Below are 25,744 nucleotides of genomic sequence, written 5' to 3' on the forward strand. Positions count from 1 at the left end.
TGTGTATTAAAGGGTATGTAGTGCCCTACCCCTAGTGGTATACCTTCCCACGTGCTGCTGCTGCTGCTGTAGAAGTAATGGACCTGTCATTTTTCTTTTCATTGGTCACATTTTGACTGCTTCTTACTGTTATAAATTGGACATCTACTTCACTGTCTTTCACAGGCCTTTTCAAGATGTACCTTGAGCAAGCTGCTAGGAGTGCGTTTTCATTATGTCAATCAGAATGATATTTAACAAGCCAGGGGAAAAGGTATCAAACTCCTTGTGGCAAAGTGGTTGCTGATTATGAACAGGTGCAGAGCTGATGCAGTGCAGGAATAAACGGACGAGATTTGTAATCCGGTATGGAAAAATATACGTTTTATTTTTAGTTATAATCCAGGTCTGGTGACCAAATAATAAGCGATGCGTAAAACACGGAGTACAGTAACAGGGATTGCAGCCCTAAACAATAAACACAGCATCTCTCCCACAATATACAACCACGGTCACCAGTCCTGGGTGCGTGCTGTAGTGCTCGTGGTGGGTGATACAGGTTAAAGAGTGACAAAGAGTGCAGTGCTGTTCCGGGTTCAGTGCTGGCTCTTACTAACAGCTCCAGAACGTGTTAGCTGTCTATAAACACACAAATAGCAATTATAGACAAGACAAACAAAACAAAAACTCACACTATTCTTAATACACAGTGCACGGGTCCTTCTGGGTCTATTTCAAAACCAAAAACGAAGGAAAAGATTCTCCAGCCCCTTTTATGCGGTTATGCATGACCCCTTGGTAAACGATTGCAGCTGATTCTATTGCCTGCAGCTGCTACCTCGTTTACCTTCCAGGTCAATACATTCCCGCACTGGAGTCTCGTCTTTTTCCAGGCTGATTGACTTCCCGACCCAGGGAATGAACTGTCAGGCCAACCCGTCCAAAGCCTTTCCCTTTCGCTACTTTGTATCCTCACAGGTCAAGAGGGAGATTTACAACCAGAACTCATTATATTTCCATCACACTCGTGTATTGATTTCTTTATTGATTGATTTTGTTTGATGTTTGTGAAAGGGCGCACACAGTGACTGATCACACTCCATTGCCATGGCGATTCCAGCTCACTGAGAAACACATGGCTCTTGTATTGATATGTTGTTTTGAGAAAGATTGGAAAAACCAGCTTTCTTTCATTTGGAATGAGACTAAATTAGTGGGGGGTCTGTGAAAATATAGTACATCAGTGAATTAACTAATGAAAACCCATTTAAATGAAAGCCTTTTCTATTGAAGTTTAATTTATTTTCCATTAGTTTGCCCCTGTTTTACACTTATATATTAAGAATAGCCCCACAAATTGATGAAAGTGTTTTTCTAAATGATTCTTACCCTGAGTGCAGATGACAAGTGCCCAGATGAAGATGCTGATAAAAGTCATTGTTGTTGTGGATTCTGTTGCCATGAAGGGCAGCTCTCAAACATTAAATTATTATTATTTAATGTCAACAAATGGAGGGGGACTAGACATGGTCACAAAGTTGGTCCTGTTTCAACCATTTTTTCAGTTCTATTAAAAAAAAAAACTCTTGTAGTCTGATATACTTTTCATAAAGTCTGGTAGCGTATTCCAGAACATGGCACCCTTAATTGAGCAAGCTGTTTGTGCAAACGTAGTGTGATGTCAAGACACTACAGTCTCCTCTTGTGGTTGATCTTCTGGACAGACCAAAGGTAGATCATTAATGTAGAGACTAAATAACAAAGGCCCAAATATAGATCCCTGTGGGACCCCCATAGTACAGATCCTAAACGCTGATTCACTATTGCTTATTTTAACACTTTGTTTTCTATCTAACAAGTCAGACTCCATCCATTTCAGAGCCTGACCAGACAGGTTAAATTCAGACAACTTGTTAAACTCACAGGGCTATAAACACTCCCAGAGCACTGAAGCATGTGCTGCCAATGCAAAGTGTCTTTTCTTTGCAAATTGTCTTCCTTGGCACAGCAGCCACTTCTAGTCAAGCAGTGCTCTTAAGTGTAAACTCATTTTCAGATGATGCAGTTTGTTTGCAATTCAGAAAAAAACTGAAAAAAGTTGATCTTGCAAGCAAAACGAAAAAATAGAATATAGTTTTCTTTGTGTTGAGTTTGTACAAACACAGCTATTTCTCTCTCTTCTCCCTTCTCTCAAACCATTCATCTTAGCCACGGCTGTGATTATGTAGCTTTGTTACACAGTATAAATAATTATTAATTGTAAAATATTAAAATCAGAGCTGCAGGTTAACAGATCCATCATAAACTTTGTGAAATCAAATCAATTCAAGAAGCAAACATTTTGATTTTGCACATTACTAATGTTGAGTGAAAAGTTTCATGTTTTTTTCCTGTGGACCTCCTGGACTGTCTCTGAGGACCCCAGGTTAAGAACCACTGCTCTGGATTAAAGAGCATCATTTTATTACGCTCTCTCTCCCTCTTGTGGTCACAGAGTGTAGTGCAGTTTGTGCTGTTTGGTGTTTTGACGAAACATTGACGAGAGTCCCTGCAATGGAGGAACTGTATGGGTGGTTTCATGGTGTAATGGCTAGCACTCTGAATCTAGCGAGCTGAGTTCAAATCTCGGTGCATTTGTGTTTTATTTGTCTTACAAAAACACTTTATACACTGGTTTTGGTTTAAATAACGAATGCTTTAAACTGGTTTAGTGTCTTTCAAAGTAACTATTATTAATATTATTATTATTATTATTATTATTATTATTTATTTCTTAGCAGACACCCTTATCCAGGGCAACTTACAATCGTAAGCAAATACATTTCAAGTGTTGCAATACAAGTAATACAATAAGAGCAAGAAATACAATAACTTTTGTTCAAGTGTGACAAACCATAATTCTATAATACAGAAGATAATAGTGATAGTTACATCAGGATATGATTAAATAGTGATAGTTACATCAGGATATGATTAAATACAAAATACTACAGGTTAAACACTTGACAGATTACAGTATTCTGAAGTACAGGATTAAATGCAGATAAGAGCAAAATAAAGCACATTTAAATGAAGGGTGATAGTGTCCCAGGATACAAACAGAGGAGTTCTACAGGTGCTGTTTGAAGAGGTGAGTCTTAAGGAGGCGCCGGAATGTGGTCAGGGACTGGGCAGTCCTGACATCTGTAGGATACACTACTGATACTGCAGATTCCACCCTCGCCCCGCAGTGGAGGAGCGACCTTCCTATAGATGTCAGGACTGCCCAGTCCCTGACCACCTTCTGGCACCTCCTCAAGACACACCTCTTCAGACAGGACCTGTAAAACTCAGCTCTCCCCTTCTGGACAATATAGCACTCTGCCCTTAATGCACTTTAACTTGCACTTATCTGCTCCCGATTTTACTGTATTTAAACCTGAAGTATCGTATCTTATTTTTTTAAAAAATTAGAGAGTGTGTGTGTGTGAGAGAGAGAGAGAGAGAGAGAGAGAGAGAGAGAGGCAGAGAGAGAGAGGCGAAGAGAGAGAGGCGACCTGGGAAATGTTTGAGCTGATATATATATATATATATATATATATTTTTTTTTTTTAGCAACCCAGCTAGCTAGCTAGCACAGGACGGCTAGTCGATTTGCTAGCGGAGCTTAGCATAGTTATAGCTGACTAGATCTCAAAAAGTGACTAACGTTACAAATATTGGTGTAGCCGTTTTATAAAAGCAATAAGTCACAGCCAAGGCGTTATTTCAAGCCATTTATAATTATTCCCAAATAACACAAACTCTTCCATTGTTAAAAAAAAATATATAAAAAATCTCCCTTTGTGCTTCTCGGAAGGCATACGATGGAGGGCGCAATGCAGTTTTTCAGCCTGGGGAATATTACAAATTAGGAGACTGTGCTTTAAAATACACATGTAGGGCGGGCGTCTCTGTTACAAAGAATTGTCACACTTTGTATTTATCTCCATAATGCGTTGGGACTAAATACGCAGATACATTAAAACTATTTGGAGAATGCGGGCATCGATCCCGCTACTTCTCGCATGCTAAGCGAGCGCTCTACCATTAGAGCTAATTCCCCTTGAGCTATGCCAGCGATTCTCATAGGCTACAACGCAACTTGATATGAGCAATTCAGATTGTCGGCAATGTAGTCTGCCAATTGCAAATTCAAAAAATAAATAAATTAACTAAATAGCAAATATTTTGACGAGAGGTATGTTTTCAATTTCTTCAAAAAGTAGTCTCAGCTCGTTGATTCAGTCGCTTTAAAATCCACCTCTGTGTCCCGATGCAGCAGCGCTGTATGCTGTGGCTTGAGCTTGTTTGACGAAGCAGACAATGCAAAAATGCCAATACTTGTTATTGCATCACATGGCAGAATTAAGGTATGCTTTAACGGCTTGGCTGTCTCAAGTTAGTTTGTATTGTTCAACAGACAGTCAGTATCTTAAAAACAAATAAGCGAAATACTCCGTGTCTGTGTACAAGTTTGAAATTTAAATGCGCCGCCCCTGCATGCTCTGCGACGCTCAGCCAATAGGCAGGGACGGGACGTTGAAAATAATTGTGGGAAATTTTGGATCAGGTATAGAAGCAAAGGTATATTTCAAGGTCTTAAAACGACATTTCCCACAATTCCTTCAACAAGTAGTGACTTCAACAAGTAGTCTGTTTACAACAAAAATACAATCTGTGTTAGGAACGCTAATTTAGTCCGATTTAAAAAAGAAATTAAAATGGTATTGAGTGCTGACAAGAGTTTGGTATCAGCTGTTGATTTCATTGAAACAATCTTTATAGTAAAATGAACACATTTATTCCTCTGGTCGTGTATTGTCTCGCTGACTGCTATCCACCTGGAAGTCACCTAAAGGATAAGGCAATGGCCTCCTAAACTAGGGATTATGGTTTCGTCAGTTTTATTTAAAACAGTGTGTGTGTATTTGTTCTTGGTCTGTGATATATGTGGTCTGTGTTTATAGATCTTGGCACGTTGCACCAAGTAGTCGTGGCCAAGTGGTTAAGGTGATGGGCTTGAACTCTGTTGGCGTTGTGTCCCTTTTTATGTCTTCGTTGTTAATTCTTAAATGACTGTTCAGCTTAAAGGTATCAATTATTACTTGCTGTACATTAAATTCGTCCAAACTAGTATTTGCAAACACATTACAAAATTAAATGGTGTGGAATAGAAACAATGAAGGCTTTGACCTCGACGTGATTTGAACACGCAACCTTCTGATCTGGAGTCAGACGCGCTACCGTTGCGCCACGAATTCCTGCCTAGTGCATGCTTGTTATGCAATGCTAGAGTGCACAGCAAGCATGCCAAAGGCATGCTAAGTCCGATGCTGATACTTGGAAAACACTCAGTATCACCAGGGTCATGGGAAACAGACGACTCAATATTTGTTCGTAGTCAGCAGGGCTATGAAGTTGTCGGAAGTGTGTTTGATTCTCAGCTTAAAAGTAAAGAAAACATAAAACAAAGCGATTTGCTTTTATAATGTTTATTATTTGAAACGTGGGCATAAACACAGTTGTACTGGCTGGGAATCGTCTCGGGTCAATTACTTGGAAAGCAGCTATGCTGACCAATATATCACCAACGAGGGAAAGCTGGCAGTACTGAGTGATACAGATGACGGATTTTCTCAGCGCGTCTCCTCTGAATGCGCACTGGCACAAAGGGGCTTTGCTCATCTAATGACGTGACAGAATGCAATAATGTATTGGGTTAATTTACCAACAAAAGAAACATAAATAAAAGTGTATGTATTTTTTGTGAATAAACTATCTTGCTTCTACGATGGGACCAGATACCTTACATCCGCAATCTAATGATCGGCCAAACCCAGAACTACCTTGTCTTGACCAGGGAGTCATATTGTAAAAACAAATTGAAGTGGTTCCACTGGGGATCGAACCCAGGACCTTATGCGTATAAAGCAGACGTGATAACCACTACACTATGGAACCTGGTCAGAAAGTGAGTTTTGTGTTTGAAACGCATTGGCAATTATTAACATTACTATGAACAAGTAATATTCTAGAAAGGAAACCGAATCAGACACCATCATGCCGGGAGTAGGGAAGTTGTTTTACCCACATATTTGTTAAGATTTTACTTTCAGGGATCATTTCTATAGTTTGTTTCTAGTGAAATGCGTTTCTAGTGTCTGGTCTCGCTAACCATAACGAGGAGTTACAGTGTTTTCTTCTGAGCGCGTAGCGGGACTTGAATGCTACTTCACTGTAGCTGTTCTTGATCATTGATGAACATTCCGCTCTCTTTTGGGATCGAGCCCCACGTTGGATGTCCTTTTTAAATACAAAATGTAGATGTTTCTTCGAGGCAACAGAGCAATATCTGATTCTGTTCACACTGTATACAGTATTGCAACAAAATTACTTTTTGGTCGTTGTCATATAGCAATTGCTATTGTAAAATGCGTGCATCGTTTATAGTTATAACGATATTGAAATAAATAGTCTTACTTTTGTGGGTTGGCTTCAAACCGTTTCTGTTTTAACACTTGTCATTACATCATTCATGGAGCAACAGTTGGTATGTGCGTAATAAACCCGATCGGGCCTTGATATGACAACCCTAGGCTGTGCTGAAATAAATAATGCGGTTTTCTGCTGTAATGAACGCAGTTTGTCAGGATGGTCGAGTGGTCTAAGGCGCTAGACTTAAGGACTCTGTCTTTCCAAAGAATTCTGTGTTCTGGTCTCCAAGTGGAGGTGTCTGATCAAATCCTCCTCTGACAGCTCAATTTTATTTATTCTTAAAAGGAATAAATGTGTTCATTTTACTATAAAAGATTGTTTCAAGGAAATCAACAGCTGATACCAAACTCTTGTCAGAACGCAATACCATTTTAATTTCCATTTTAATTCAGACTAAAATAGCGTTCCTAACACAGATTGCATTTGGTTGTAAACAGACTACTCGTTGAAGTCAATGAAAAAATATTTTGTCCAAACATGTATTTAACTTGTTTTAATATTAAAAATAATATATTAAATTGAATAACATCTCCGTCGGCCACTGGATCGTGGTCTCAGGCTGGGATGCGGACCTTTGAGAACAGTATAAACGATCTATTAGTGGAAGTAGCTTACATCAGAAATGCCCTCGTTTAACATGCTAGGATGATCGACATCGGTATTCTCCAATTGCTGTGTACATGTTATAACACGTTATGAGTACGAATACAAAGTTGGACACTTTCCTTGTAAGTGGGGGTAAGCACAATTTATTTTCAGATGTAATGTCTTTATTTAAGCTCAATCTAGTCCTGCGTAATGCAAATCACATTACTATATTTTTATATTAGTCAAGGCCTATGTAAAGTGTTCTTAAATTGTTTTAACATTAGCATTGATCAATTTGATGATCCGTTTTCTTTTCTCCCAATACGGTATGCAAATTATGCAACTTTTCTGCCCACTTTGATCATAGGCAGTTTTATCCCCCCGTTTAGGCTGAAAACCGCATCTGGGAGAAAACTTAAGTGTTTCGAAACGCATTTGTAAAGGCATCGGATTCTATTGTGTTGCCGAGCTGTTGACGTTTCTCATAATACACAGGTTTACTGGGGTGACAAAAAACGCAAGTCTTGTCAAGCCGAAATAGCTCAGTTGGGAGAGCGTTAGACTGAAGATCTAAAGGTCCCTGGTTCGATCCCGGTTTTCGGCAAGTAGCAAGACTATTTTTGTTTTGTATTATTTTGAACAGAAAAAAAGAGCGTTTTTTTTGTTCTGTGTAATTGGAAGAAATAACAACGTATCAGAGTGCCATTTTCTAATGTGATTAAGAAATGCAAAAACTTAAGGTATACTTCAACGTCTTGGCTGTCTCAAGTTAGTTGGTATTGTTAATGTAACACCTCGTTGTTGCCCAGTCATTGTATCATATTAATGAAGTAGAGCTTGCCACTTCTCAGCACCGAGCTGACAATGAGTGTTGTTTTCGGGCACCTGCTGGCTGCTAGTGATGACCACTCCAATCTTCAGTCAGGGGGTTGTTGAAGGAAGGGGACACATTTTGAGTGTGCATCTCATACTGGTTTAAATCAATAAGCAAATTTCAAATTGATCATTGATAATGTTGAAACTATTTAAGAACTCTTTCAATAGGACTTGACTAATATAACAAATATAGTAATGTGATTTGCACTACGCAGGACTTGATTGTGCTTAAATAAAGACATAACATCTGAAAATAACTTGTGCTTACCCCCACTTACAAGGAAAGGGTCAAACTTTGTATTCGTTCTCATAACGTGTTAGAAAATGTAAACAGCAGTTGGAGAATGCCGAAGTCGATCATCCTAGCATGTTTAACGAGAGCATTTCTCATGTAAGCTACTTCCAGTCATAGATCGTTTATACTGTTCTCAATGGTCCGTATCCCAGCCTGAGACCACGATCCAGTGGCCGACGGAGATGATTTTCAAAGTAATATGTTATTTGGAATATTAAAACAATCAAGTTAATTACATGTTTGTACACACAGTATTTTCCAGTGACTTCAACAAGTAGTCTGTTTACAACAAAAATACAATCTGTGTTAGGAACGCTATTTTAGTCCGATTTAAAAAATAAATTAAAATGGTATTGAGTGCTGACAAGAGTTTGGTATCAGCTGTTGATTTCATTGAAACAATCTTTATAGTAAAATGAACACATTTATTCCTCTGGTCGTGTATTGTCTCGCTGACTGCTATCCACCTGGAAGTCACCTAAAGGATAAGGCACTGGCCTCCTAAACCAGGGATTATGGTTTCGTCAGTTTTATTTAAAACAGTGTGTGTGTATTTGTTCTTGGTCTGTGATATATGTGGTCTGTGTTTATAGATCTTGGCACGTTGCACCAAGTAGTCGTGGCCAAGTGGTTAAGGTGATGGGCTTGAACTCTGTTGGCGTTGTGTCCCTTTTTATGTCTTCGTTGTTAATTCTTAAATGCCTGTTCAGCTTAAAGGTATCAATTATTACTTGCTGTACATTAAATTCTTCCAAACTAGTATTTGCAAACACATTACAAAATTAAATGGTGTGGAATAGAAACAAAGAAGGCTTTGACCTCGACGTGATTTGAACACGCAACCTTCTGATCTGGAGTCAGACGCGCTACCGTTGCGCCACGAATTCCTGCCGTAGTGCATGCTTGTTATGCAATGCTAGAGTGCACAGCAAGCATGCCAAAGGCATGCTAAGTCCGATGCTGATACTTGGAAAACACTCGGTATCACCAGGGTCATGGGAAACAGCCGACTCAATATTTGTTCGTAGTCTGCAGGGCTATGAAGTTGTCGGAAGTGTGTTTGATTCTCAGCTTAAAAGTAAAGAAAACATAAAACAAAGCGATTTGCTTTTATAATGTTTATTATTTGAAACGTGGGCATAAACACAGTTGTACTGGCTGGGAATCGTCTCGGGTCAATTACTTGGAAAGCAGCTATGCTGACCAATATATCACCAACGAGGGAAAGCTGGCAGTACTGAGTGACACAGATGACGGATTTTCTCAGCGCGTCTCCTCTGAATGCGCACTGGCACAAAGGGGCTTTGATCATCTAATGACGTGACAGAATGCAATAATGTATTGGGTTAATTTACCAACAAAAGAAACATAAATAAAAGTGTATGTATTTTTTTTGAATAAACTATCTTGCTTCTACGATGGGACCAGAGACCTTACATCCGCAATCTAATGATCGGCCAAACCCAGAACTACCTTGTCTTGACCAGGGAGTCATATTGTAAAAACAAACTGAAGTGGTTCCACTGGGGATCGAACCCAGGACCTTCTGCGTGTAAAGCAGACGTGATAACCACTACACTATGGAACCTTGTCAGAAAGTGAGTTTTGTGTTTGAAACGCATTGGCAATTATTAACATTACTATGAACAAGTAATATTCTAGAAAGGAAACCGAATCAGACACCATCATGCCGGGAGTAGGGAAGTTGTTTTACCCACATATTTGTTAAGACTATACTTTCAGGGATCATTTCTATAGTTTATTTCTAGTGAAATGCGTTTCTAGTGTCTGGTCTCGCTAACCATAACGAGGAGTTACAGTGTTTTCTTCTGAGCGCGAAGCGGGACTTGAATGCTATTTCACTTTAGCTGTTCTTGATCATTGATGAACATTCCGCTCTCTTTTGGGATCGAGCCCCAAGTTGGACGTCCTTTTTAAATACAAAATGTAGATGTTTCTTCGAGGCAACAGAGCAATATCTGATTCTGTTCACACTGTATACAGTATTGCAACAAAATTACTTTTTGGTCGTTGTCATATAGCAATTGCTATTGTAAAATGCGTGCATCGTTTATAGTTATAACGATATTGAAATAAATAGTCTTACTTTTGTGGGTTGGCTTCAAACCGTTTCTGTTTTAACACTTGTCATTACATCATTCATGGAGCAACAGTTGGTATGTGCGTAATAAACCCGATCGGGCCTTGATATGACAACCCTAGGCTGTGCTGAAATAAATAATGCGGTTTTCTGCTGTAATGAACGCAGTTTGTCAGGATGGTCGAGTGGTCTAAGGCGCTAGACTTAAGGACTCTGTCTTTCCAAAGAATTCTGTGTTCTGGTCTCCAAGTGGAGGTGTCGGTTCAAATCCTCCTCTGACAGTTCAATTTTATTTATTCTTAAAAGGAATAAATGTGTTCATTTTACTATAAAAGATTGTTTCAAGGAAATCAACAGCTGATACCAAACTCTTGTCAGAACGCAATACCATTTTAATTTCCATTTTAATTCAGACTAAAATAGCGTTCCTAACACAGATTGCATTTGGTTGTAAACAGACTACTCGTTGAAGTCAATGAAAAATATTTTGTCCAAACATGTATTTAACTTGTTTTAATATTAAAAATAATATATTAAATTGAATAACATCTCCGTCGGCCACTGGATCGAGGTCTCAGGCTGGGATGCGGACCTTTGAGAACAGTATAAACGATCTATTAGTGGAAGAAGCTTACATCAGAAATGCCCTCGTTTAACATGCTAGGATGATCGACCTCGGCATTCTCCAATTGCTGTTTACATGTTATAACACGTTATGAGTACGAATACAAAGTTGGACACTTTCCTTGTAAGTGGGGGTAAGCACAATTTATTTTCAGATGTAATGTCTTTATTTAAGCTCAATCTAGTCCTGCGTAATGCAAATCACATTACTATATTTTTTATATTAGTCAAGGCCTATGTAAAGTGTTCTTAAATTGTTTTAACATTAGCATTGATCAATTTGATGATCCGCTTTCTTTTCTCCCAATACGGTATGCAAAGTATGCAACTTTTCTGCCCACTTTGATCATAGGCAGTTTTATCCCCCCGTTTCGGCTGAAAACCGCATCTGGGTGAAAACTTAAGTGTTTCGAAACGCATTTGTAAAGGCATCGGATTCTATTGTGTTGCCGAGCTGTTGATCGTTTCTCATAATACACAGGTTTACTGGGGTGACAAAAAACGCAAGTCTTGTCAAGCCGAAATAGCTCAGTTGGGAGAGCGTTAGACTGAAGATCTAAAGGTCCCTGGTTCGATCCCGGGTTTCGGCAAATAGTAAGTCTATTTTTGTTTTGTATTATTTTGAACTGAAAAATAGAGCGGTTTTTTTTGTTCTGTTTAATTGGAAGAAATAAAAACGTATCAGAGTGCCATTTTCTAATGTGATTAAGAAATGCAAAAACATCGTCCCTGGGTGGGCTTGAACCACCAACCTTTCGGTTAACAGCCGAACGCGCTAACCAATTGCGCCACAGAGACAAATCGGCTCAACCGAACCTGAGACCACATCTAAGAAGAAAGCAACACGGCAGAAAAGTCTGTAATCACAATTAAATGTATGCAACCCAATGCAAGCAAACTTCAAGCCTTTTATATTTATTCCCATGTATGTAGTCTGCCATTTGCAAATTCAATAAATAAATAAATTAACTAAATAGCACATTTTTCGACGAGAGGTATGTTTTCAGTTTCTTCAAAAAGTAGTCTCAGCTCGTTGATTCAGTCGCTTTAAAATCCACCTCTGTTCCGATGCATCAGCGCTGTGTGCTGTGGCTTGAGCTTGTTTGACGAAGCAGGAAATGCAAAAATGCTAAAACCTGTTATTGCATCACATGACAGACTTAAGGTATACTTCAACGTCTTGGCTGTCTCAAGTTAGTTGGTATTGTTAATGTAACACCTCGTTGTTGCCCAGTCATTGTATCATATTAATGAAGTAGAGCTTGCCACTTCTCAGCACCGAGCTGACAATGAGTGTTGTTTTCGGGCACCTGCTGGCTGCTAGTGATGACCACTCCAATCTTCAGTCAGGGGGTTGTTGAAGGAAGGGGACACATTTTGAGTGTGCATCTCATACTGGTTTAAATCAATAAGCAAATTTCAAATTGATCATTGATAATGTTGAAACTATTTAAGAACTCTTTCAATAGGACTTGACTAATATAACAAATATAGTAATGTGATTTGCACTACGCAGGACTTGATTGTGCTTAAATAAAGACATAACATCTGAAAATAACTTGTGCTTACCCCCACTTACAAGGAAAGGGTCAAACTTTGTATTCGTTCTCATAACGTGTTAGAAAATGTAAACAGCAGTTGGAGAATGCCGAAGTCGATCATCCTAGCATGTTTAACGAGAGCATTTCTCATGTAAGCTACTTCCAGTCATAGATCGTTTATACTGTTCTCAATGGTCCGTATCCCAGCCTGAGACCACGATCCAGTGGCCGACGGAGATGTTTTTCAAAGTAATATGTTATTTGGAATATTAAAACAATCAAGTTAATTACATGTTTGTACACACAGTATTTTCCAGTGACTTCAACAAGTAGTCTGTTTACAACAAAAATACAATCTGTGTTAGGAACGCTATTTTAGTCCGATTTAAAAAATAAATTAAAATGGTATTGAGTGCTGACAAGAGTTTGGTATCAGCTGTTGATTTCATTGAAACAATCTTTATAGTAAAATGAACACATTTATTCCTCTGGTCGTGTATTGTCTCGCTGACTGCTATCCACCTGGAAGTCACCTAAAGGATAAGGCACTGGCCTCCTAAACCAGGGATTATGGTTTCGTCAGTTTTATTTAAAACAGTGTGTGTGTATTTGTTCTTGGTCTGTGATATATGTGGTCTGTGTTTATAGATCTTGGCACGTTGCACCAAGTAGTCGTGGCCAAGTGGTTAAGGTGATGGGCTTGAACTCTGTTGGCGTTGTGTCCCTTTTTATGTCTTCGTTGTTAATTCTTAAATGCCTGTTCAACTTAAAGGTATCAATTATTACTTGCTGTACATTAAATTCTTCCAAACTAGTATTTGCAAACACATTACAAAACTAAATGGTGTGGAATAGAAACAAAGAAGGCTTTGACCTCGACGTGATTTGAACACGCAACCTTCTGATCTGGAGTCAGACGCGCTACCGTTGCGCCACGAATTCCTGCCGTAGTGCATGCTTGTTATGCAATGCTAGAGTGCACAGCAAGCATGCCAAAGGCATGCTAAGTCCGATGCTGATACTTGGAAAACACTCGGTATCACCAGGGTCATGGGAAACAGCCGACTCAATATTTGTTCGTAGTCAGCAGGGCTATGAAGTTGTCGGAAGTGTGTTTGATTCTCAGCTTAAAAGTAAAGAAAACATAAAACAAAGCGATTTGCTTTTATAATGTTTATTATTTGAAACGTGGGCATAAACACAGTTGTACTGGCTGGGAATCGTCTCGGGTCAATTACTTGGAAAGCAGCTATGCTGACCAATATATCACCAACGAGGGAAAGCTGGCAGTACTGAGTGACACAGATGACGGATTTTCTCAGCGCGTCTCCTCTGAATGCGCACTGGCACAAAGGGGCTTTGATCATCTAATGACGTGACAGAATGCAATAATGTATTGGGTTAATTTACCAACAAAAGAAACATAAATAAAAGTGTATGTATTTTTTTTGAATAAACTATCTTGCTTCTACGATGGGACCAGAGACCTTACATCCGCAATCTAATGATCGGCCAAACCCAGAACTACCTTGTCTTGACCAGGGAGTCATATTGTAAAAACAAACTGAAGTGGTTCCACTGGGGATCGAACCCAGGACCTTCTGCGTGTAAAGCAGACGTGATAACCACTACACTATGAAACCTTGTCAGAAAGTGAGTTTTGTGTTTGAAACGCATTGGCAATTATTAACATTACTATGAACAAGTAATATTCTAGAAAGGAAACCGAATCAGACACCATCATGCCGGGAGTAGGGAAGTTGTTTTACCCACATATTTGTTAAGACTATACTTTCAGGGATCATTTCTATAGTTTGTTTCTAGTGAAATGCGTTTCTAGTGTCTGGTCTCGCTAACCATAACGAGGAGTTACAGTGTTTTCTTCTGAGCGCGAAGCGGGACTTGAATGCTATTTCACTTTAGCTGTTCTTGATCATTGATGAACATTCCGCTCTCTTTTGGGATCGAGCCCCAAGTTAGACGTCCTTTTTAAATACAAAATGTAGATGTTTCTTCGAGGCAACAGAGCAATATCTGATTCTGTTCACACTGTATACAGTATTGCAACAAAATTACTTTTTGGTCGTTGTCATATAGCAATTGCTATTGTAAAATGCGTGCATCGTTTATAGTTATAACGATATTGAAATAAATAGTCTTACTTTTGTTGGTTGGCTTCAAACCGTTTCTGTTTTAACACTTGTCATTACATCATTCATGGAGCAACAGTTGGTATGTGCGTAATAAACCCGATCGGGCCTTGATATGACAACCCTAGGCTGTGCTGAAATAAATAATGCGGTTTTCTGCTGTAATGGACGCAGTTTGTCAGGATGGTCGAGTGGTCTAAGGCGCTAGACTTAAGGACTCTGTCTTTCCAAAGAATTCTGTGTTCTGGTCTCCAAGTGGAGGTGTCGGTTCAAATCCTCCTCTGACAGTTCAATTTTATTTATTCTTAAAAGGAATAAATGTGTTCATTTTACTATAAAAGATTGTTTCAAGGAAATCAACAGCTGATACCAAACTCTTGTCAGAACGCAATACCATTTTAATTTCCATTTTAATTCAGACTAAAATAGCGTTCCTAACACAGATTGCATTTGGTTGTAAACAGACTACTCGTTGAAGTCAATGAAAAATATTTTGTCCAAACATGTATTTAACTTGTTTTAATATTAAAAATAATATATTAAATTGAATAACATCTCCGTCGGCCACTGGATCGAGGTCTCAGGCTGGGATGCGGACCTTTGAGAACAGTATAAACGATCTATTAGTGGAAGAAGCTTACATCAGAAATGCCCTCGTTTAACATGCTAGGATGATCGACCTCGGCATTCTCCAATTGCTGTTTACATGTTATAACACGTTATGAGTACGAATACAAAGTTGGACACTTTCCTTGTAAGTGGGGGTAAGCACAATTTATTTTCAGATGTAATGTCTTTATTTAAGCTCAATCTAGTCCTGCGTAATGCAAATCACATTACTATATTTTTTATATTAGTCAAGGCCTATGTAAAGTGTTCTTAAATTGTTTTAACATTAGCATTGATCAATTTGATGATCCGCTTTCTTTTCTCCCAATACGGTATGCAAAGTATGCAACTTTTCTGCCCACTTTGATCATAGGCAGTTTTATCCCCCCGTTTCGGCTGAAAACCGCATCTGGGTGAAAACTTAAGTGTTTCGAAACGCATTTGTAAAGGCATCGGATTCTATTGTTGCCGAGCTGTTGATCGTTTCTCATAATACACAGGTTTACTGGGGTGACAAAAAACGCAAGTCTTGTCAAGCCGAAATAGCTCAGTTGGGAGAGCGTTAGACTGAAGATCTAAAGGTCCCTGGTTCGATCCCGGGTTTCGGCAAATAGCAAGTCTATTTTTGTTTTGTATTATTTTGAACTGAAAAATAGAGCGGTTTTTTTTGTTCTGTTTAATTGGAAGAAATAACAACGTATCAGAGTGCCATTTTCTAATGTGATTAAGAAATGCAAAAACATCGTCCCTGGGTGGGCTTGAACCACCAACCTTTCGGTTAACAGCCGAACGCGCTAACCAATTGCGCCACAGAGACAAATCGGCTCAACCAAACCTGAGACCACATCTAAGAAGAAAGCAACACGGCAGAAAAGTCTGTAATCACAATTAAATGTATGCAATGCAAGCAAACTTCAAGCCTTTTATATTTATTCCCATGTATGTAGTCTGCCATTTGCAAATTCAATAAATAAATAAATTAACTAAATAGCACATTTTTCGACGAGAGGTATGTTTTCAGTTTCTTCAAAAAGTAGTCTCAGCTCGTTGATTCAGTCGCTTTAAAATCCACCTCTGTTCCGATGCATCAGCGCTGTGTGCTGTGGCTTGAGCTTGTTTGACGAAGCAGGAAATGCAAAAATGCTAAAACCTGTTATTGCATCACATGACAGACTTAAGGTATACTTCAACGTCTTGGCTGTCTCAAGTTAGTTGGTATTGTTAATGTAACACCTCGTTGTTGCCCAGTCATTGTATCATATTAATGAAGTAGAGCTTGCCACTTCTCAGCACCGAGCTGACAATGAGTGTTGTTTTCGGGCACCTGCTGGCTGCTAGTGATGACCACTCCAATCTTCAGTCAGGGGGTTGTTGAAGGAAGGGGACACATTTTGAGTGTGCATCTCATACTGGTTTAAATCAATAAGCAAATTTCAAATTGATCATTGATAATGTTGAAACTATTTAAGAACTCTTTCAATAGGACTTGACTAATATAACAAATATAGTAATGTGATTTGCACTACGCAGGACTTGATTGTGCTTAAATAAAGACATAACATCTGAAAATAACTTGTGCTTACCCCCACTTACAAGGAAAGGGTCAAACTTTGTATTCGTTCTCATAACGTGTTAGAAAATGTAAACAGCAGTTGGAGAATGCCGAAGTCGATCATCCTAGCATGTTTAACGAGAGCATTTCTCATGTAAGCTACTTCCAGTCATAGATCGTTTATACTGTTCTCAATGGTCCGTATCCCAGCCTGAGACCACGATCCAGTGGCCGACGGAGATGTTTTTCAAAGTAATATGTTATTTGGAATATTAAAACAATCAAGTTAATTACATGTTTGTACACACAGTATTTTCCAGTGACTTCAACAAGTAGTCTGTTTACAACAAAAATACAATCTGTGTTAGGAACGCTATTTTAGTCCGATTTAAAAAATAAATTAAAATGGTATTGAGTGCTGACAAGAGTTTGGTATCAGCTGTTGATTTCATTGAAACAATCTTTATAGTAAAATGAACACATTTATTCCTCTGGTCGTGTATTGTCTCGCTGACTGCTATCCACCTGGAAGTCACCTAAAGGATAAGGCACTGGCCTCCTAAACCAGGGATTATGGTTTCGTCAGTTTTATTTAAAACAGTGTGTGTGTATTTGTTCTTGGTCTGTGATATATGTGGTCTGTGTTTATAGATCTTGGCACGTTGCACCAAGTAGTCGTGGCCAAGTGGTTAAGGTGATGGGCTTGAACTCTGTTGGCGTTGTGTCCCTTTTTATGTCTTCGTTGTTAATTCTTAAATGCCTGTTCAGCTTAAAGGTATCAATTATTACTTGCTGTACATTAAATTCTTCCAAACTAGTATTTGCAAACACATTACAAAATTAAATGGTGTGGAATAGAAACAAAGAAGGCTTTGACCTCGACGTGATTTGAACACGCAACCTTCTGATCTGGAGTCAGACGCGCTACCGTTGCGCCACGAATTCCTGCCGTAGTGCATGCTTGTTATGCAATGCTAGAGTGCACAGCAAGCATGCCAAAGGCATGCTAAGTCCGATGCTGATACTTGGAAAACACTCGGTATCACCAGGGTCATGGGAAACAGCCGACTCAATATTTGTTCGTAGTCTGCAGGGCTATGAAGTTGTCGGAAGTGTGTTTGATTCTCAGCTTAAAAGTAAAGAAAACATAAAACAAAGCGATTTGTTTTTATAATGTTTATTATTTGAAACGTGGGCATAAACACAGTTGTACTGGCTGGGAATCGTCTCGGGTCAATTACTTGGAAAGCAGCTATGCTGACCAATATATCACCAACGAGGGAAAGCTGGCAGTACTGAGTGACACAGATGACGGATTTTCTCAGCGCGTCTCCTCTGAATGCGCACGGGCACAAAGGGGCTTTGATCATCTAATGACGTGACAGAATGCAATAATGTATTGGGTTAATTTACCAACAAAAGAAACATAAATAAAAGTGTATGTATTTTTTGTGAATAAACTATCTTGCTTCTACGATGGGACCGGAGACCTTACATCCGCAATCTAATGATCGGCCAAACCCAGAACTACCTTGTCTTGACCAGGGAGTCATATTGTAAAAACAAACTGAAGTGGTTCCACTGGGGATCGAACCCAGGACCTTCTGCGTGTAAAGCAGACGGGATAACCACTACACTATGGAACCTTGTCAGAACGTGAGTTTTGTGTTTGAAACGCATTGGCAATTATTAACATTACTATGAACAAAATATTCTAGAAAGGAAACCGAATCAGACACCATCATGCCGGGAGTAGGGAAGTTGTTTTACCCACATATTTGTTAAGACTATACTTTCAGGGATCATTTCTATAGTTTGTTTCTAGTGAAATGCGTTTTTAGTGTCTGGTCTCGCTAACCATAACGAGGAGTTACAGTGTTTTCTTCTGAGCGCGAAGCGGGACTTGAATGCTATTTCACTTTAGCTGTTCTTGATCATTGATGAACATTCCGCTCTCTTTTGGGATCGAGCCCCACGTTGGACGTCCTTTTTAAATACAAAATGTAGATGTTTCTTCGATGCAACAGAGCAATATCTGATTCTGTTCACACTGTATACAGTATTGCAACAAAATTACTTTTTGGTCGTTGTCATATAGCAATTGCTATTGTAAAATGCGTGCATCGTTTATAGTTATAACGATATTGAAATAAATAGTCTTACTTTTGTGGGTTGGCTTCAAACCGTTTCTGTTTTAACACTTGTCATTACATCATTCATGGAGCAACAGTTGGTATGTGCGTAATAAACCCGATCGGGCCTTGATATGACAACCCTAGGCTGTGCTGAAATAAATAATGCGGTTTTCTGCTGTAATGAACGCAGTTTGTCAGGATGGTCGAGTGGTCTACAGCGCTAGACTTAAGGACTCTGTCTTTCCAAAGAATTCTGTGTTCTGGTCTCCAAGTGGAGGTGTCGGTTCAAATCCTCCTCTGACAGTTCAATTTTATTTATTCTTAAAAGGAATAAATGTGTTCATTTTACTATAAAAGATTGTTTCAAGGAAATCAACAGCTGATACCAAACTCTTGTCAGAACGCAATACCATTTTAATTTCCATTTTAATTCAGACTAAAATAGCGTTCCTAACACAGATTGCATTTGGTTGTAAACAGACTACTCGTTGAAGTCAATGAAAAAATATTTTGTCCAAACATGTATTTAACTTGTTTTAATATTAAAAAATAATATATTAAATTGAATAACATCTCCGTCGGCCACTGGATCGAGGTCTCAGGCTGGGATGCGGACCTTTGAGAACAGTATAAACGATCTATTAGTGGAAGAAGCTTACATCAGAAATGCCCTCGTTTAACATGCTAGGATGATCGACATCGGCATTCTCCAATTGCTGTTTACATGTTATAACACGTTCTGAGTACGAATACAAAGTTGGACACTTTCCTTGTAAGTGGGGGTAGGCACAGTTTATTTTCAGATGTAATGTCTTTATTTAAGCTCAATCTAGTCCTGCGTAATGCAAATCACATTACTATATTTTTATATTAGTCAAGGCCTATGTAAAGTGTTCTTACATTGTTTTAACATTAGCATTGATCAATTTGATGATCCGCTTTCTTTTCTCCCAATACGGTATGCAAAGTATGCAACTTTTCTGCCCACTTTGATCATAGGCAGTTTTATCCCCCCGTTTCGGCTGAAAACCGCATCTGGGTGAAAACTTAAGTGTTTCGAAACGCATTTGTAAAGGCATCGGATTCTATTGTGTTGCCGAGCTGTTGATCGTTTCTCATAATACACAGGTTTACTGGGGTGACAAAAAACGCAAGTCTTGTCAAGCCGAAATAGCTCAGTTGGGAGAGCGTTAGACTGAAGATCTAAAGGTCCCTGGTTCGATCCCGGGTTTCGGCAAATAGCAAGACTATTTTTGTTTTGTATTATTTTGAACTGAAAAATAGAGCGGTTTTTTTTTGTTCTGTTTAATTGGAAGAAATAACAACGTATCAGAGTGCCATTTTCTAATGTGATTAAGAAATGCACAAACATCGTCCCTGGGTGGGCTTGAACCACCAACCTTTCGGTTAACAGCCGAACGCGCTAACCAATTGCGCCACAGAGACAAATCGGCTCAACCGAACCTGAGACCACATCTAAGAAGAAAGCAACACGGCAGAAAAGTCTGTAATCACAATTAAATGTATGCAATGCAAGCAAACTTCAAGCCTTTTATATTTATTCCCATGTATGTAGTCTGCCATTTGCAAATTCAATAAATAAATAAATTAACTAAATAGCACATTTTTCGACGAGAGGTATGTTTTCAGTTTCTTCAAAAAGTAGTCTCAGCTCGTTGATTCAGTCGCTTTAAAATCCACCTCTGTTCCGATGCATCAGCGCTGTGTGCTGGGCTTGAGCTTGTTTGACGAAGTAGGAAATGCAAAAATGCTAAAACCTGTTATTGCATCACATGACAGACTTAAGGTATACTTCAACGTCTTGGCTGTCTCAAGTTAGTTGGTATTGTTAAAGTAACACCTCGTTGTTGCCCAGTCATTGTATCATATTAATGAAGTAGAGCTTGCCACTTCTCAGCACCGAGCTGACAATGAGTGTTGTTTTCGGGCACCTGCTGGCTGCTAGTGATGACCACTCCAATCTTCAGTCAGGGGGTTGTTGAAGGAAGGGGACACATTTTGAGTGTGCATCTCATACTGGTTTAAATCAATAAGCAAATTTCAAATTGATCATTGATAATGTTGAAACTATTTAAGAACTCTTTCAATAGGACTTGACTAATATAAAAAATATAGTAATGTGATTTGCACTACGCAGGACTTGATTGTGCTTAAATAAAGACATTACATCTGAAAATAACTTGTGCTTACCCCCACTTACAAGGAAAGGGTCAAACTTTGTATTCGTTCACATAACTTGTTAGAAAATGTAAACAGCAGTTGGAGAATGCCGAAGTCGATCATCCTAGCATGTTTAACGAGAGCATTTCTCATGTAAGCTACTTCCAGTCATAGATCGTTTATACTGTTCTCAATGGTCCGTATCCCAGCCTGAGACCACGATCCAGTGGCCGACGGAGATGTTTTTCAAAGTAATATGTTATTTGGAATATTAAAACAATCAAGTTAATTACATGTTTGTACACACAGTATTTTCCAGTGACTTCAACAAGTAGTCTGTTTACAACAGAAAATACAATCGTGTTAGGAACGCTATTTTAGTCCGATTTAAAAAAGAAATTAAAATGATATTGAGTGCTGACAAGAGTTTGGTATCAGCTGTTGATTTCATTGAAACAATCTTTATAGTAAAATCAACAAATTTATTCCTCTGGTCGTGTATTGTCTCGCTGACTGCTATCCATCTGGAAGTCACCTAAAGGATAAGGCACTGGCCTCCTTAACCAGGGATTATGGTTTCGTCAGTTTTATTTAAAACAGTGTGTGTGTATTTGTTCTTGGTCTGTGATATATGTGGTCTGTGTTTATAGATCTTGGCACGTTGCACCAAGTAGTCGTGGCCAAGTGGTTAAGGTGATGGGCTTGAACTCTGTTGGCGTTGTGTCCCTTTTTATGTCTTCGTTGTTAATTCTTAAATGCCTGTTCAGCTTAAAGGTATCAATTATTACTTGCTGTACATTAAATTCTTCCAAACTAGTATTTGCAAACACATTACAAAATTAAATGGTGTGGAATAGAAACAAAGAAGGCTTTGACCTCGACGTGATTTGAACACGCAACCTTCTGATCTGGAGTCAGACGCGCTACCGTTGCGCCACGAATTCCTGCCGTAGTGCATGCTTGTTATGCAATGCTAGAGTGCACAGCAAGCATGCCAAAGGCATGCTAAGTCCGATGCTGATACTTGGAAAACACTCGGTATCACCAGGGTCATGGGAAACAGCCGACTCAATATTTGTTCGTAGTCTGCAGGGCTATGAAGTTGTCGGAAGTGTGTTTGATTCTCAGCTTAAAAGTAAAGAAAACATAAAACAAAGCGATTTGTTTTTATAATGTTTATTATTTGAAACGTGGGCATAAACACAGTTGTACTGGCTGGGAATCGTCTCGGGTCAATTACTTGGAAAGCAGCTATGCTGACCAATATATCACCAACGAGGGAAAGCTGGCAGTACTGAGTGACACAGATGACGGATTTTCTCAGCGCGTCTCCTCTGAATGCGCACTGGCACAAAGGGGCTTTGATCATCTAATGACGTGACAGAATGCAATAATGTATTGGGTTAATTTACCAACAAAAGAAACATAAATAAAAGTGTATGTATTTTTTGTGAATAAACTATCTTGCTTCTACGATGGGACCGGAGACCTTACATCCGCAATCTAATGATCGGCCAAACCCAGAACTACCTTGTCTTGACCAGGGAGTCATATTGTAAAAACAAACTGAAGTGGTTCCACTGGGGATCGAACCCAGGACCTTCTGCGTGTAAAGCAGACGGGATAACCACTACACTATGGAACCTTGTCAGAACGTGAGTTTTGTGTTTGAAACGCATTGGCAATTATTAACATTACTATGAACAAAATATTCTAGAAAGGAAACCGAATCAGACACCATCATGCCGGGAGTAGGGAAGTTGTTTTACCCACATATTTGTTAAGACTATACTTTCAGGGATCATTTCTATAGTTTGTTTCTAGTGAAATGCGTTTTTAGTGTCTGGTCTCGCTAACCATAACGAGGAGTTACAGTGTTTTCTTCTGAGCGCGAAGCGGGACTTGAATGCTATTTCACTTTAGCTGTTCTTGATCATTGATGAACATTCCGCTCTCTTTTGGGATCGAGCCCCACGTTGGACGTCCTTTTTAAATACAAAATGTAGATGTTTCTTCGATGCAACAGAGCAATATCTGATTCTGTTCACACTGTATACAGTATTGCAACAAAATTACTTTTTGGTCGTTGTCATATAGCAATTGCTATTGTAAAATGCGTGCATCGTTTATAGTTATAACGATATTGAAATAAATAGTCTTACTTTTGTGGGTTGGCTTCAAACCGTTTCTGTTTTAACACTTGTCATTACATCATTCATGGAGCAACAGTTGGTATGTGCGTAATAAACCCGATCGGGCCTTGATATGACAACCCTAGGCTGTGCTGAAATAAATAATGCGGTTTTCTGCTGTAATGAACGCAGTTTGTCAGGATGGTCGAGTGGTCTACAGCGCTAGACTTAAGGACTCTGTCTTTCCAAAGAATTCTGTGTTCTGGTCTCCAAGTGGAGGTGTCGGTTCAAATCCTCCTCTGACAGTTCAATTTTATTTATTCTTAAAAGGAATAAATGTGTTCATTTTACTATAAAAGATTGTTTCAAGGAAATCAACAGCTGATACCAAACTCTTGTCAGAACGCAATACCATTTTAATTTCCATTTTAATTCAGACTAAAATAGCGTTCCTAACACAGATTGCATTTGGTTGTAAACAGACTACTCGTTGAAGTCAATGAAAAATATTTTGTCCAAACATGTATTTAACTTGTTTTAATATTAAAAATAATATATTAAATTGAATAACATCTCCGTCGGCCACTGGATCGAGGTCTCAGGCTGGGATGCGGACCTTTGAGAACAGTATAAACGATCTATTAGTGGAAGAAGCTTACATCAGAAATGCCCTCGTTTAACATGCTAGGATGATCGACCTCGGCATTCTCCAATTGCTGTTTACATGTTATAACACGTTATGAGTACGAATACAAAGTTGGACACTTTCCTTGTAAGTGGGGGTAAGCACAATTTATTTTCAGATGTAATGTCTTTATTTAAGCTCAATCTAGTCCTGCGTAATGCAAATCACATTACTATATTTTTTATATTAGTCAAGGCCTATGTAAAGTGTTCTTAAATTGTTTTAACATTAGCATTGATCAATTTGATGATCCGCTTTCTTTTCTCCCAATACGGTATGCAAAGTATGCAACTTTTCTGCCCACTTTGATCATAGGCAGTTTTATCCCCCCGTTTCGGCTGAAAACCGCATCTGGGTGAAAACTTAAGTGTTTCGAAACGCATTTGTAAAGGCATCGGATTCTATTGTGTTGCCGAGCTGTTGATCGTTTCTCATAATACACAGGTTTACTGGGGTGACAAAAAACGCAAGTCTTGTCAAGCCGAAATAGCTCAGTTGGGAGAGCGTTAGACTGAAGATCTAAAGGTCCCTGGTTCGATCCCGGGTTTCGGCAAATAGCAAGACTATTTTTGTTTTGTATTATTTTGAACTGAAAAATAGAGCGGTTTTTTTTGTTCTGTTTAATTGGAAGAAATAACAACGTATCAGAGTGCCATTTTCTAATGTGATTAAGAAATGCACAAACATCGTCCCTGGGTGGGCTTGAACCACCAACCTTTCGGTTAACAGCCGAACGCGCTAACCAATTGCGCCACAGAGACAAATCGGCTCAAACGAACCTGAGACCACATCTAAGAAGAAAGCAACACGGCAGAAAAGTCTGTAATCACAATTAAATGTATGCAATGCAAGCAAACTTCAAGCCTTTTATATTTATTCCCATGTATGTAGTCTGCCATTTGCAAATTCAATAAATAAATAAATTAACTAAATAGCACATTTTTCGACGAGAGGTATGTTTTCAGTTTCTTCAAAAAGTAGTCTCAGCTCGTTGATTCAGTCGCTTTAAAATCCACCTCTGTTCCGATGCATCAGCGCTGTGTGCTGTGGCTTGAGCTTGTTTGACCAAGCAGAAAATGCAAAAATGCTAAAACCTGTTATTGCATCACATGACAGACTTAAGGTATACTTCAACGTCTTGGCTGTCTCAAGTTAGTTGGTATTGTTAAAGTAACACCTCGTTGTTGCCCAGTCATTGTATCATATTAATGAAGTAGAGCTTGCCACTTCTCAGCACCGAGCTGACAATGAGTGTTGTTTTCGGGCACCTGCTGGCTGCTAGTGATGACCACTCCAATCTTCAGTCAGGGGGTTGTTGAAGGAAGGGGACACATTTTGAGTGTGCATCTCATACTGGTTTAAATCAATAAGCAAATTTCAAATTGATCATTGATAATGTTGAAACTATTTAAGAACTCTTTCAATAGGACTTGACTAATATAAAAAATATAGTAATGTGATTTGCACTACGCAGGACTTGATTGTGCTTAAATAAAGACATTACATCTGAAAATAACTTGTGCTTACCCCCACTTACAAGGAAAGGGTCAAACTTTGTATTCGTTCACATAACTTGTTAGAAAATGTAAACAGCAGTTGGAGAATGCCGAAGTCGATCATCCTAGCATGTTTAACGAGAGCATTTCTCATGTAAGCTACTTCCAGTCATAGATCGTTTATACTGTTCTCAATAGTCCGTATCCCAGCCTGAGACCACGATCCAGTGGCCGACGGAGATGTTTTTCAAAGTAATATGTTATTTGGAATATTAAAACAATCA

At 38.9% G+C, this 25,744-nt stretch overlaps 24 non-coding genes across 24 annotated transcripts; 10 read left to right on the forward strand and 14 right to left on the reverse strand.

The window, feature by feature from the left end:
• Positions 1 to 5,189: 5,189 nt before the first annotated feature.
• trnaw-cca (transfer RNA tryptophan (anticodon CCA)) lies at positions 5,190 to 5,261 on the reverse strand. Its single transcript has one exon. It is a non-coding gene; the product is annotated as a tRNA-Trp (tRNA).
• Positions 5,262 to 5,888: 627 nt separating this feature from the next.
• On the reverse strand, positions 5,889 to 5,961 carry trnai-uau (transfer RNA isoleucine (anticodon UAU)). The gene has a single exon. It is a non-coding gene; the product is annotated as a tRNA-Ile (tRNA).
• Positions 5,962 to 6,100: 139 nt separating this feature from the next.
• LOC131703485 (small nucleolar RNA U3) lies at positions 6,101 to 6,313 on the forward strand. Its single transcript, XR_009309936.1, has one exon. It is a non-coding gene; the product is annotated as a small nucleolar RNA U3 (small nucleolar RNA).
• A 1,301-nt stretch (positions 6,314 to 7,614) lies between these two features.
• trnaf-gaa (transfer RNA phenylalanine (anticodon GAA)) lies at positions 7,615 to 7,687 on the forward strand. Its single transcript has one exon. It is a non-coding gene; the product is annotated as a tRNA-Phe (tRNA).
• A 1,382-nt stretch (positions 7,688 to 9,069) lies between these two features.
• On the reverse strand, positions 9,070 to 9,141 carry trnaw-cca (transfer RNA tryptophan (anticodon CCA)). Its single transcript has one exon. It is a non-coding gene; the product is annotated as a tRNA-Trp (tRNA).
• Positions 9,142 to 9,769: 628 nt separating this feature from the next.
• trnav-uac (transfer RNA valine (anticodon UAC)) lies at positions 9,770 to 9,842 on the reverse strand. Its single transcript has one exon. It is a non-coding gene; the product is annotated as a tRNA-Val (tRNA).
• Positions 9,843 to 9,981: 139 nt separating this feature from the next.
• LOC131703444 (small nucleolar RNA U3) lies at positions 9,982 to 10,194 on the forward strand. Its single transcript, XR_009309900.1, has one exon. It is a non-coding gene; the product is annotated as a small nucleolar RNA U3 (small nucleolar RNA).
• A 1,302-nt stretch (positions 10,195 to 11,496) lies between these two features.
• trnaf-gaa (transfer RNA phenylalanine (anticodon GAA)) lies at positions 11,497 to 11,569 on the forward strand. The gene has a single exon. It is a non-coding gene; the product is annotated as a tRNA-Phe (tRNA).
• Positions 11,570 to 11,703: 134 nt separating this feature from the next.
• On the reverse strand, positions 11,704 to 11,777 carry trnan-guu (transfer RNA asparagine (anticodon GUU)). The gene has a single exon. It is a non-coding gene; the product is annotated as a tRNA-Asn (tRNA).
• A 1,613-nt stretch (positions 11,778 to 13,390) lies between these two features.
• Positions 13,391 to 13,462, reverse strand: trnaw-cca (transfer RNA tryptophan (anticodon CCA)). Its single transcript has one exon. It is a non-coding gene; the product is annotated as a tRNA-Trp (tRNA).
• Positions 13,463 to 14,090: 628 nt separating this feature from the next.
• trnav-uac (transfer RNA valine (anticodon UAC)) lies at positions 14,091 to 14,163 on the reverse strand. The gene has a single exon. It is a non-coding gene; the product is annotated as a tRNA-Val (tRNA).
• Positions 14,164 to 14,302: 139 nt separating this feature from the next.
• On the forward strand, positions 14,303 to 14,515 carry LOC131703463 (small nucleolar RNA U3). The gene has a single exon (XR_009309919.1). It is a non-coding gene; the product is annotated as a small nucleolar RNA U3 (small nucleolar RNA).
• A 1,300-nt stretch (positions 14,516 to 15,815) lies between these two features.
• Positions 15,816 to 15,888, forward strand: trnaf-gaa (transfer RNA phenylalanine (anticodon GAA)). Its single transcript has one exon. It is a non-coding gene; the product is annotated as a tRNA-Phe (tRNA).
• A 134-nt stretch (positions 15,889 to 16,022) lies between these two features.
• Positions 16,023 to 16,096, reverse strand: trnan-guu (transfer RNA asparagine (anticodon GUU)). Its single transcript has one exon. It is a non-coding gene; the product is annotated as a tRNA-Asn (tRNA).
• Positions 16,097 to 17,704: 1,608 nt separating this feature from the next.
• On the reverse strand, positions 17,705 to 17,776 carry trnaw-cca (transfer RNA tryptophan (anticodon CCA)). Its single transcript has one exon. It is a non-coding gene; the product is annotated as a tRNA-Trp (tRNA).
• A 628-nt stretch (positions 17,777 to 18,404) lies between these two features.
• On the reverse strand, positions 18,405 to 18,477 carry trnav-uac (transfer RNA valine (anticodon UAC)). The gene has a single exon. It is a non-coding gene; the product is annotated as a tRNA-Val (tRNA).
• Positions 18,478 to 18,614: 137 nt separating this feature from the next.
• On the forward strand, positions 18,615 to 18,827 carry LOC131703467 (small nucleolar RNA U3). Its single transcript, XR_009309923.1, has one exon. It is a non-coding gene; the product is annotated as a small nucleolar RNA U3 (small nucleolar RNA).
• Positions 18,828 to 20,130: 1,303 nt separating this feature from the next.
• Positions 20,131 to 20,203, forward strand: trnaf-gaa (transfer RNA phenylalanine (anticodon GAA)). The gene has a single exon. It is a non-coding gene; the product is annotated as a tRNA-Phe (tRNA).
• A 135-nt stretch (positions 20,204 to 20,338) lies between these two features.
• Positions 20,339 to 20,412, reverse strand: trnan-guu (transfer RNA asparagine (anticodon GUU)). The gene has a single exon. It is a non-coding gene; the product is annotated as a tRNA-Asn (tRNA).
• A 1,607-nt stretch (positions 20,413 to 22,019) lies between these two features.
• On the reverse strand, positions 22,020 to 22,091 carry trnaw-cca (transfer RNA tryptophan (anticodon CCA)). Its single transcript has one exon. It is a non-coding gene; the product is annotated as a tRNA-Trp (tRNA).
• Positions 22,092 to 22,719: 628 nt separating this feature from the next.
• trnav-uac (transfer RNA valine (anticodon UAC)) lies at positions 22,720 to 22,792 on the reverse strand. The gene has a single exon. It is a non-coding gene; the product is annotated as a tRNA-Val (tRNA).
• Positions 22,793 to 22,929: 137 nt separating this feature from the next.
• Positions 22,930 to 23,142, forward strand: LOC131703468 (small nucleolar RNA U3). Its single transcript, XR_009309924.1, has one exon. It is a non-coding gene; the product is annotated as a small nucleolar RNA U3 (small nucleolar RNA).
• Positions 23,143 to 24,444: 1,302 nt separating this feature from the next.
• On the forward strand, positions 24,445 to 24,517 carry trnaf-gaa (transfer RNA phenylalanine (anticodon GAA)). The gene has a single exon. It is a non-coding gene; the product is annotated as a tRNA-Phe (tRNA).
• A 134-nt stretch (positions 24,518 to 24,651) lies between these two features.
• trnan-guu (transfer RNA asparagine (anticodon GUU)) lies at positions 24,652 to 24,725 on the reverse strand. Its single transcript has one exon. It is a non-coding gene; the product is annotated as a tRNA-Asn (tRNA).
• Positions 24,726 to 25,744: the final 1,019 nt, after the last annotated feature.

The sequence above is a fragment of the Acipenser ruthenus genome, chromosome 32 (assembly GCF_902713425.1).
Source record: "Acipenser ruthenus chromosome 32, fAciRut3.2 maternal haplotype, whole genome shotgun sequence".
NCBI classification, from domain to species: domain Eukaryota; kingdom Metazoa; phylum Chordata; class Actinopteri; order Acipenseriformes; family Acipenseridae; genus Acipenser; species Acipenser ruthenus.